Source organism: Pygoscelis adeliae, unplaced genomic scaffold, assembly GCF_000699105.1.
Source record: "Pygoscelis adeliae isolate BGI_AS28 unplaced genomic scaffold, ASM69910v1 Scaffold168, whole genome shotgun sequence".
NCBI classification, from domain to species: domain Eukaryota; kingdom Metazoa; phylum Chordata; class Aves; order Sphenisciformes; family Spheniscidae; genus Pygoscelis; species Pygoscelis adeliae.
The window spans coordinates 1,297,003-1,307,880 of NW_008825566.1; positions in this window are offsets into that span (position 1 = coordinate 1,297,003).

Sequence of the window (10,878 nt, forward strand, 5' to 3'; positions counted from 1 at the left end):
CCCCTGCAGCCTGTGGTGAAGACCATGGTGAGGCAGGCTGTCCCCCTGCAGCCCACGGAGGATGACAGTGGAGCAGATATCCACCCTGCAGCCCGTGGAGGACCCTATGCCGGAGCAGGTGGATATATCCTGAAGGAAGCTGCAGCCCCTGGAAAGCCCATGCAGAAGCAGGCTCCTGGCAGGACCTGTGGCCCATGGAGAAGAGCCCATGCAGGAGCAGATTTTCTGGCAGGACATGTGACCCATGGGGAACCCGTGCTTGAGCAGTTTGTTCCTGAAGGCCTGCACCCTGTGGAAAGGACCCATGCTGGAGCAGTTCTTGAAAAACTGCAGCCCATGGGAAGGACCCACATTGGAGCAGCTCGGGAAGGACTGTCCCATGGGAGGGACTCCACACTGGAACAGGGGAAGAGCTCTCCTGAAGAGGAAGGAGACGCAGAGGCAACATGTTATGAACTGACTGCAACTCCTATTCCCCATCCCCCTGTGCCACTCGGGGGGAGGAGGTAGAAGACTTAGGAGTCAAGTTGAGCCTGGGAAGAAGGGAGGATTTGGGAGGGAAGGTGTTTTTAGTTTTGATTTCTCACTATCGTACTCTTTTACAATTAATTGGCAATAAATAATATTAATTTCCCCAAGTTCAAGTCTGGTTTTACCTGTGATGGTAATTGGTAAGTGATCTCCCTGTCCCTACCTCAAGCCATGAGCTTTTCCATAGTATTTTCTCCCTGTCTTGTTGATGGAGGAGGAGTGATAGAGCAACTTGGTGAGCACTTGGCAGTTAGTCAAGGTCAACCCACCACACATGGCAACACAGTACCTATCTCACTCCCAAACATCCCACATGGTCAAGAGTGCATTGCCACATCTCACATCTGCCGAGTACGAGAAGGATCAAATTTGAGGCACCTAAGATAAATGACAAGTATATCTCCCCATTGGTAGACCCAACTATTTTTCAAAACAAAGTCAGTCAAGCTTTGAAACTTTCTTGTAAAGGTAAAATAAGCTAATTCTCACACACTTATTCTCCCACTATTTTTGTAAAATTAGTTTGGGGCCTGGACATTAGTAGTATGGTACGTTAAATGGTACCACAGCCCTCTGTGAAGCCTGAAAAAAGTGTGCAATGTAGTCCTGAATCACTCTGGCAGGCAAAACTTTAAACTGTACTCAGAATATATGGGAAAGCCAGGCCAGTTTTCTGACTGACTGCTAAGACAAAGGTACCTCTGAAGGAATGTTCAAGTACAGTGAAGTTCAAGGAGGAAATTTAGCCAGAGGCTTATATTGTAGTTATTTTTTCACATTGAGTAATCTTAACATCTCTATGAAGTGCATTGAGGGTGTATTAGTCTTTTACATACTAATGGTGTGGAATGTAAATAACTTTGGATCTCTAGAAACTGTGGTAACTGTTTGCTTAAACCCAGATTTACTCTTATGTTATAAATGTAGCTATAATTACTATGCTGATGACTAATAGTCTTGTACGGTTGCTCAAAAAATGTACAAATAGTCATTAGCCATAAATAAATTCAAGAGTGACGGCAGGGGGTTCCAAACAAAACCTGTCTTCCTTTCACCACTTTCTTTATTATAGAAAAATCCAAGCTATTTAAAAAAAAAAAAAAAAAATAGTGTTGAGAATCTGATATTGCAAGGTAGTAACTGTGAGAGATGCTTCCCGCTCTGTGCACTTTCAGGCCACTCTGCTGAACAAAACAGACAGTGTTTGTTTCAGAGTAAATGAGTGTATCATAATTGCCTGAGACTTTAATTGGATCTTAGAAGAAGTGCTCGACAGAAACTCTAAATCTTCCAAAAGACACTTAAAAGTTACAAGTATTATTAAGGTTTGGTGGGAAACAATGCTATAACTGATGTTTGTTCTCATTTTATGTATCTTAGTCCATCAGGTAGATGGAGATTATGCATTTTACTTGAGGCTCACCAGCTTAGCTCACATACAGATTTATTCTAGCTCAAACCTAATATAGGGCAGAAGTGAAACATTAGATAGGAATAAGAATTTTATAGACTATACTCTGATTTCTAACTTGCAATTTGAGAGAAAAATAAATTGGCATAAAGATAGAGATTAACTGTACCTATTCTAAAACCAGAACATTTTACAATCATTAAAAAAAGAAATGTGGGTAGATTAATATATATTCTGTTTAGCCATCTGTTATATTTTAAAATATGAGCAAATGCTTAATTATGGTTAGAAAAATCTCCTATACAATATTTAAAATAAATTATTGAGGATATAGATTGAGTCAGATAACAAAGCAAGAACATCTAGAAAAACTAACGTAGTCTTGAATCTTTCTTTTTCACTTGCCAAATTAATTCATGTTAGATCCAGATCTCAGAATCATCACACAAGTAAAACATACAATGAATCTGCAAATGTTTTGCCCAATACAATCAGAGAAAGGTTTTCTTTGGCCTTTGGGACAAAGGATATTGGAAAGGACAGGGACAAAGAGATAGGACCTTAAAACAATATGATCTTGGATAATGTTTGCCAGAAGATAACTCACCTCTTCTGGAAATTGGTAGAGAAATGAACGCATGTAACAGAAAAGGTGTTCTTCTGCCGTACTATTTCAAAAACTATCCTGCACTTTTAAAGCTCTAATGATTTCTTATAAAAAGCTCTTCACTACTGCATTGTGTACAAAATTTTTAATATCTTCTTTGGTCTCTTTACATGTTATTACAAAACATAAGGGAAATGAGAGCAAAACTTGGGTTGTGAATTACAGTTTAAAAGAAGAAATTGTTACAATGAAAAATGTTGTGAAATTTTTGTATGTAAAAAAAGTCCTCAAAATGTTGTCTAAATTGTACAGATGAACCACAGAGATTCTGAAGCCTTTTGCACATTCCTAAATTGCACAAGCCTCACAATAACCCTAGAGGCTTTAAGCCACAATTACTCTTCCATTTCTTTTGGCTTAGAGAAAGAGAGAGGTTATCTTCTGTTGATCTTAATCAGCAATAACTTAACTCACCATCAAATCCATTCTGATGCATGTCTGCTATATTCAAAAAGAAAGTAGTGGTTAATCTTTCCACTCTGAATAGCTGGATGGATATTATGCCAAAGTCCAAGTAAAATACTCTTAACAAGATATTCCTACTGTCTGTTATTCTTGCATCCATTTACAGTTCAAGCCCAACCCTTGGATTGAAGACTCTCTTCTTCGTGGCCAATGCATTTATTATAACAATTATAGAGGTACAACCATTCAAAAGGACCTTGGAATTATGGTAATAACATTCTTCCATTTTTGCAGAACCCGTGTATTTAATGCTGTTGTCAGCATAAAAGTGAAAAAAAAAAATATTAATAGGATCACACTCCCTGGAATTAGAAAGTAAGTGATGCCACATCTATTATTTGATAGAATTACTCGGTGCAAATATTAAGTGCTCAGCTAATGCTGACCCTATACAAAAGCAGGAAATCAAAGGTGAAATAGATAAATACCTTTTGTCTCCTAGTTATTGAGTATAATAAATAAAAGATTAAAATGTAATTTAATGCAAATGATAAGTTGTGCTATGAATCATTCTTTAGAAGCTAAAGCTATGAAGAAATTAGACTAGCACTGGAGGTCAGACAAAAGTTAGTTCCCTGCATGGTGGTAACACCCCTTCTTCATAACTATACAGAAGCCCTGAACATAAAAACACTCCTCTAATTCCTAGCATGAAAGAGCATCATAGTTATACCTTGTACACACAGTCATGGTACACACATTTTTTCCCCTCCTGCATCCTTTATCAGTGGTTTAATTTTGTGTAGCCGAAGTAGACGCCTGTTACACCCATAAAGTAGAAGCAAATTAAGCAATATATAATCAATATTTGATTTTCTTAAATCCAAATATAACCACACTAAAATAGCATAACCAGCAATAGTGTATAAACATATTATCACATTGTAATATTAATTGCATTTTGTAACATGAGTGCATAATCATTTATATATATATCATTTATATATAAATCATTTATATATAATCATTTTCTATATCATTGTATGTATTAGAACAATAGTGTATAATCATTTTATTACACTGTAACACTTTTAATTGCATTTTGTAACACAGCCAAGCATAAATACGTATATAAAATATACTATATTCTAATATTTGTTGACACAGCCACAGTCAATATCCTTATTTCAACTTTCCTGATTTGGGACATCACAGTTCTGATCTCCATCCAACCTCCTAACCCAAATTCTGACAAAATACCCAATACAAGAATAATAATCTTATCTTCCTCTTTGTACTTAGATCACATAGTCCACTTACTTACACTTCGGCTGTACTGTGTCTCACACTGCTGGAAGCATCTTTCTGATAGTTGCTGTTTCTCTCCTTTTACAAAATAGTAACTGTAAAACAGAATTGATATAACACCACTGATGGATAACAATATTGAAAAACACAATTAAAAAAACCCCACATCTATTAGTCATGGAAAGGGTAAATGAAAAAATCTCATAAAATAAAAGCATGATGTTTGACATTCCTGAAATTCATGTTTCATTATTGTTTTATCTTCCTACCTTCTGTTAATGTAAACATAGCTTATTAATGGAGACTTGGACTTTTTATTGTAGGTAAATAACCACTTTCTCTACCTGATTCCAAAATAAGATTTTGTTGTAAAGTGAAACTGTATAGATAAATATGTAGTAGCTTTAGGAAATATGAGATTCTTTGATTTACCAAAATGCACCTGTTTATCACTGGCACGATGCCCTCTGCATCATTCTAAAAGTTGTCTAATCATCTTCCTCTCCTTCCAATGTCTACACAGGAATCCCTTGCATGAAGATATACTAGCAATATGAAAACAAAGTCAGATATATCTTTCTCTATGAATTATTCAAAACAAAAATGCTTGCAAGCTGTCAATATCCACAAACTCCATGTAATTGGAATGAAGTTTTGATTGACCTCTTGGACTGAGATTAAGAGAAACAAAGTACTTTGTAATTCAGTTATGCAGGACTGAAAACCTTATTGTAGACCTTCGGCATTTAGTTAATTGGAACAAGTTAGATGAATATTTTGTTTCCTTTACGTCCGAAGTTCGATTTTGACTTTTCACAGAATGTGAAAGTATCTCACTGTTAGATCTGATTTAATTGCTCTTCACTCTGCAAAAGTACCTATATCCATATAGACAAATAGATATGTATTTATATGAACATGGAATCAAATATATTGAGGGGCAAGCAAAATAAAATCAATTTAAATTGGAAGACACCAATTATGAACACCTCTTTTAGAGGGGAAACTGGCCATAAGCAGGCATTGATGTAATCATGAGATCACAGCACAAAAGTAAAAGTGGATTCTAATAAGAACAAGTTTTGGAAATAATTTGGAAAGGAATAGTTTAACTCAGAAACATCTTCAGAAAAACACAAGCTCTAAGTTATTTTTTTCAAGATTATGAATTCAATCCTGAGGAAATTTGTGAAATATGTGAAGATTGTTCCATAAAAAATTTAAGTCATATCAGAGAGGATATGGTGATTTCTATATGATGTTATAAGCACCCTTCTAGGTACCCCTCTGTTACTAGCAGGCCTTCTGATAGAAAAGTGTCAAAGAAAGGGTGACTTTGTAAGTCATTTGATGCCTAATACCCCTACTATAACTGTAGATACATTTTCATGGAGTTTGGTTTGGTTTGTTTTTTTGTAGGGGAATGGTAAAAAAGAGTTTTACTGTGTTTGCAAAAGACAACATTCAATCTTAGAACTTGTGATGTGTCCCAGTTTGCAAAACTATTAGTGTTATGACATAAATTTTGTCCATGAAGAACAATCTTACTTGGATTGCTCAACACCGTAGATATTAACTGGCTATTGGCATCAGGATCCTGAGAGGAGAGAGCAGGGCAAAAAGCAAGATCACAGTGCTCAACTTCAGGAGAGCAGACTTTGGCATCTTCAGGGATCTGCTTGAAAGCGTTCCGTGGGATAAGGCCCTGGAGGGAAGAGGGATCCGAGAAAGCTGGTTGATATTCAAGGATCACCTCCTCCAAGCTCAAGAACAGTCCATCCCAATGAGCAGGAAATCAAGCAAAAATGCCAGGAGGCCTTCATGGATGAACAAGGAGTTCCTGGCAAAACTCAAACACAAAAAAGAAGCATAGAGAGGGTGGAAGCAGGGACAGGTAACCTTGAAGGAATATAGAGACACCGTCTGAGCATGCCTAGTTAGGAAAACCAAGGCCCACACCTGGAGCTGAATCTAGCAAGGGATATCAAAGGCAACAAGAAGGGCTTCTGCAAGTACACAGGTGACTAAAGGAAGACTAAGGCAAATGTGAGCCCACTGCTGAATGGGGCAGGGGACCTGGTTGCACAGGACATGGAGCTGAGGTACTGAATGCCTTGTTTGCCTCATTCTTTACTAGCAAGACTAGCTTTCAGGAATACGAGGCCCCACAGGCCGGGGAAAAGGCTAGAGCAAGGAAGAATTAACCTTGGTGGAATAGGATCAAGTCAGGGAATAATTAAGTAAACTGGACATACGTAAGTCCATGGGCCCTGACGGGGTGCATCCATAAGTGCTGAGGGAGCTGGCTCATGTCACTGTAAGGCCACTCTCGATTATCTTTGAATGATCACGGTGACTGGGAGAGGTGCCTGAGGACTGGAGGAATGTGAATATCACTCCTATCTTCAAAAATGGCAAGAAGGAGGACCCAGAGAACTACAGGCTGGTCAGCCTCCCTTGATCCCTGGAGTGGCGATAGAGCACCTAATCCTGGAAACCATTTCCAGGCACATGAACAACAAGAAAGTCACCAGGAGTAGTCAGCATAGATTCACCAAGAAGAGGTTATGCTTCACCAACTTGATAAACTTCTACAATTAAATGACTGGCCTGGTACATGAGGATATTGTCTGCCTGCTCAGTGGATATTGTCTGCCTTGATTTCGGTAAGGCCTTCAACACTGTCTCCTATGAGATCCTCTCAAAGAAGTTGATGAAGTGTGGGTTGGATGAGCAGACAGTGAGGTGGATTGAAAACTGGCTGCACATATGGGCCCAGAGGGTGGTGATCAGTGGCACAAAGTCTAGTTGGAGCCAACAAGCAGTGTACCCCAGAGTTCAGTACTGGGTCCAGTCTTGTTCGACATCTTCATTAATGAACTGGATGATAGGGCAGAGTGTACCCTCAGCAAGTTTGCAAGTGACGCCAAACTGCGAGGAGTGGCTGATACACCAGAGGGTCGTGCTGCCATCCAAAGGGACCTCGACAGGCTGGAGAAATGGTCTGACAGGAACCTCATGAAATTCAACAAAGGCAAGTGCAGATTCTTGCACCTGGGGAGGAATAACCACATGCACTAATTCATGCCGAGGGCCACCCTGATGGAAAGGAGCTCGGCAGAAAGGGACCTGGGAGTCCTGGTGGAAAACAAGGTGAACATAAGCCAGCAATGTGCTCTTGTGGCAAAAGGGACTAGTGGTATGCTAGGCTGCACTAGGCAAAGGATTGCCAGCGGGTTGAGGGATGCCAACCTTCCCCTCTACTCAGCAGTGGTGAGGCCACACCTGGAGTACTGTGTCCAGTTCTGGGCTCCACAGTACGAGAGAGATAAGGACATACTGGAGAGAGTTCAAACACTAAGGTGATAAAAGGACTGGAACACCTCTCATGAGGAAAGGCTGAGAGAGCTGGGACTGTTCAGCCTCGAGGAGACAGCTCAGGGGGATCTTATCCATGTGTATAAGTACCTGCTGCAGAGGGAGTAAAGAAGATGGAGCCAGGTTCTCTTCAGTGGTGCCTAGTGACAGGACAGTAGGCAATGGGCACAAACTGAAACACAGGAGGCTCCATCTGAACATCAGGAAACACTTTTTTACTGTGAGGGTGACTGAACACTGGAACAGGTTGCCCAGAGATGTGGAGTCTCCCTCCTTAGAGATATTCAAAAGCCATCTGGACATGGTCCTGGGCAACCAATTCTAGGTGGCCCTGCTTGAGCAGGGGAGTTTGACAAGATGATCTCCAGAAGTCCCTTCCAACCTGAATCATTCAGTGATTCTGTGATCTGACCTACCTGTCTCCTTTTATACTTTATAAATGCTGTTTTAACAACTGTATCGGTTTGTGAAAAACAATCTGTTTATTGCACTTATTCAGGGGATTCCAGACATTCCTCACTGAATGTGATAAGCGAAAGTAGGAATTGTTTGGAAAAAATATATTCTCAACTAGAGTTCATCTACAGAGTTACACATACATAGCTTCTATTATCTGCCTCAGAGAATTCAACTTCTTCAAATAATAGCATTGCATCCCATCTGGTCTGTATGAATACAGGGTCATTGACTTCAAATAAATTTTCCTAGTTTACAACTACAAAAGATTTTCCTGTTAAGAGCATCCATCTTGCTAATGTGTATTGTAGGGATACTACTGAAAGAACAAGAGTTCATGGAGGTATGATACAGAGATGCAGTAGAGAGGTAAGATTACTTTGCTAAGCTCTCAGTTAATATTACAATGTCAGCAATTATTGTTTCTGAAATGGTGTAATTATTCCAGAAAGTACCAAGTCTCTATCTTGAGGGTATAGTTCCACAAGAGTCATACAAATGTCTTATATCCACCATGGTTCATGGAGAAGGCATAAAGCAGAAACATCTCTGAACACTAAAATGTCATTGGTTGATATTTTCTGAACAATTCAGTATTGCTTGCCTTAGCAAAATGTAATAGCTGAGTAGAACATTTTGCACTGTAAGATTTGATACACATGAGATAAAAGAACTTTTTTTCTTCACTTCGAATTTTCTGCCCCTGTGATATTTATGGATTGTGCAGCACAGGTGAATGAAAACTCCCAAATGGTGTGAAATGAGAAAGTAGACTGCAGGACAGAAAAATGCCTAATTGTGAATAAACACAGTCCCCCAGATGGGACTAAACAGTTTGTGCAGCAGACAGGGCCCTGCAGAATAGAGGGAATTCCTACACTGTTCAAGACCTAATATTATCTGAACAGTGCAGGAGCCAGCTAATTATGGGCAAGTCTCAGAGATTTTTCTTTGGCTTTTAAAACAGTTTTTAAGCATATGCAGGGATGCACATTCAAAAAACTTTAGACCATAAATTCCCTATTCCACCTGCCTCTGAACCCATACAGTGCCTAAGTTTGCACAGTATCCAAATTTTGGTGCTGAGTTTTTCATAGGATCCTTGTAGGTATTTAGACGTCTGTCACAACCAAAAAAGCTTCAGGGAGAGTGGCTAACTCCTGACCAAGTTGCTTTATGAAGCATCCAGAGTGCTGATTTTGGAGCTGCGTTGAGAACTATGTCTAATACACAACAACCGTGGTGACTTCAGGAAAATTAGACCCACCACACCCACAACAACCTCCTTTTGCACAATAGCTAAGTGTTCCAGACTTCATGATGAAATGTCTTTCCACAACACTTTTAAGGCCATTTAAACAACTGTCAATGGCAAATTTAAGGTCTGTCATTACTATAGACAAGCTTCAGGACAAAAATAAGGGTTTCTTTTGATGAAGGTTTTTGGACCAGTATAAGATCAGACTTCTAAAGATCTTCCTTTGAAAACACTAAGAAGTTGATTAAACACCTTTTTTTAAACTTCTTCTAGATGTTTTTTGTCTTAATCTGGTCCTAATGTACCTTTTTGATCATCTATTTTAAAAAAAAAAAATTTTTTTTTGCTTATCCCCCACATTAAAAGGTTAATATAGACATAATTTTATGCTTAATGGATATCTTGTAGTACCCAATCATACTGCAAGATGATATTGAAATTGTACAGCACATAGGAATTAATTTTTCATGTTCTGATAAAAAGATTATAAAAAAAGAGCGCTCTTAAATACCTTAAAAACATTGTGATGTTCCTCCGAGTATTTTATCTTCCTACATTTTGGGTATTTGTCTCCCTGGCATCTAGTTTTTGTCACATATCTGGGAAGTTTATTTAAGTTCTCTGCTGAAGATTACACTGTCTTTTTACAATAATTCCTAAATCCTTTATTCTGGTCCATTTTTTATGGTATATTACCTTTTCTGGGCACATTCTTTTTTTCAGCTGTTTGGTTCCTTACTTTATTGCCTTGCTTTTTTTACACTAAATCAAATAAACTAGTTATTTGCTTATGCTGTTAGTCTATTTTCGTCTTTCTGACTTTGGTTGCCCTTCTTTGCGGTGACCTGACCTGCCCTTCAAACATTTTGCTTTCCTTTAAATTTAGTTATTTTATAGCTTAATTGTTTCTTGAGGCACAAACAGCTTCAATTATAATCCTTGAATTTAATTTGATTTTATCTACAATAAAGACTTTTTCCTTTATGCTTTCAGAACACATCTTGTTTATTTAAGATAGATCAGTGCATATTACATTCTTAATGATTTATTAGATTAGTCTTTTGCATGATAGAGAAAAAAAACACAAATATAGTCTCTTGGCAGCTTCCTCTATTTTCATAAACACCACAGTATTTTACTAATAATACATAACAGATTATTTTTTTCTAGCATTTACCTCTTCTATTCCATTCATACCCTAGGGATGATACTTGTTCATTATTGTCCTGGTTTTGGCAGGGATAGAGTTAATTTCCTTCCTAGTAGCTGGTACAGTGCTGTGTTTTGGATTTAGGACAAGAACAATGTTTACAACACACCGATGTTTTAGTTGTTGCTAGGTAGTGCTTACACTAGTCAAGGACTTTTCCGCTTCCCATGCTCTGCCGACTGAGAAGGCTGGAGGTGCACAAGAAGCTGGGAGGGGGCACAGCCAGGACAGCTGACCCCAACTGGCCAAAGGGA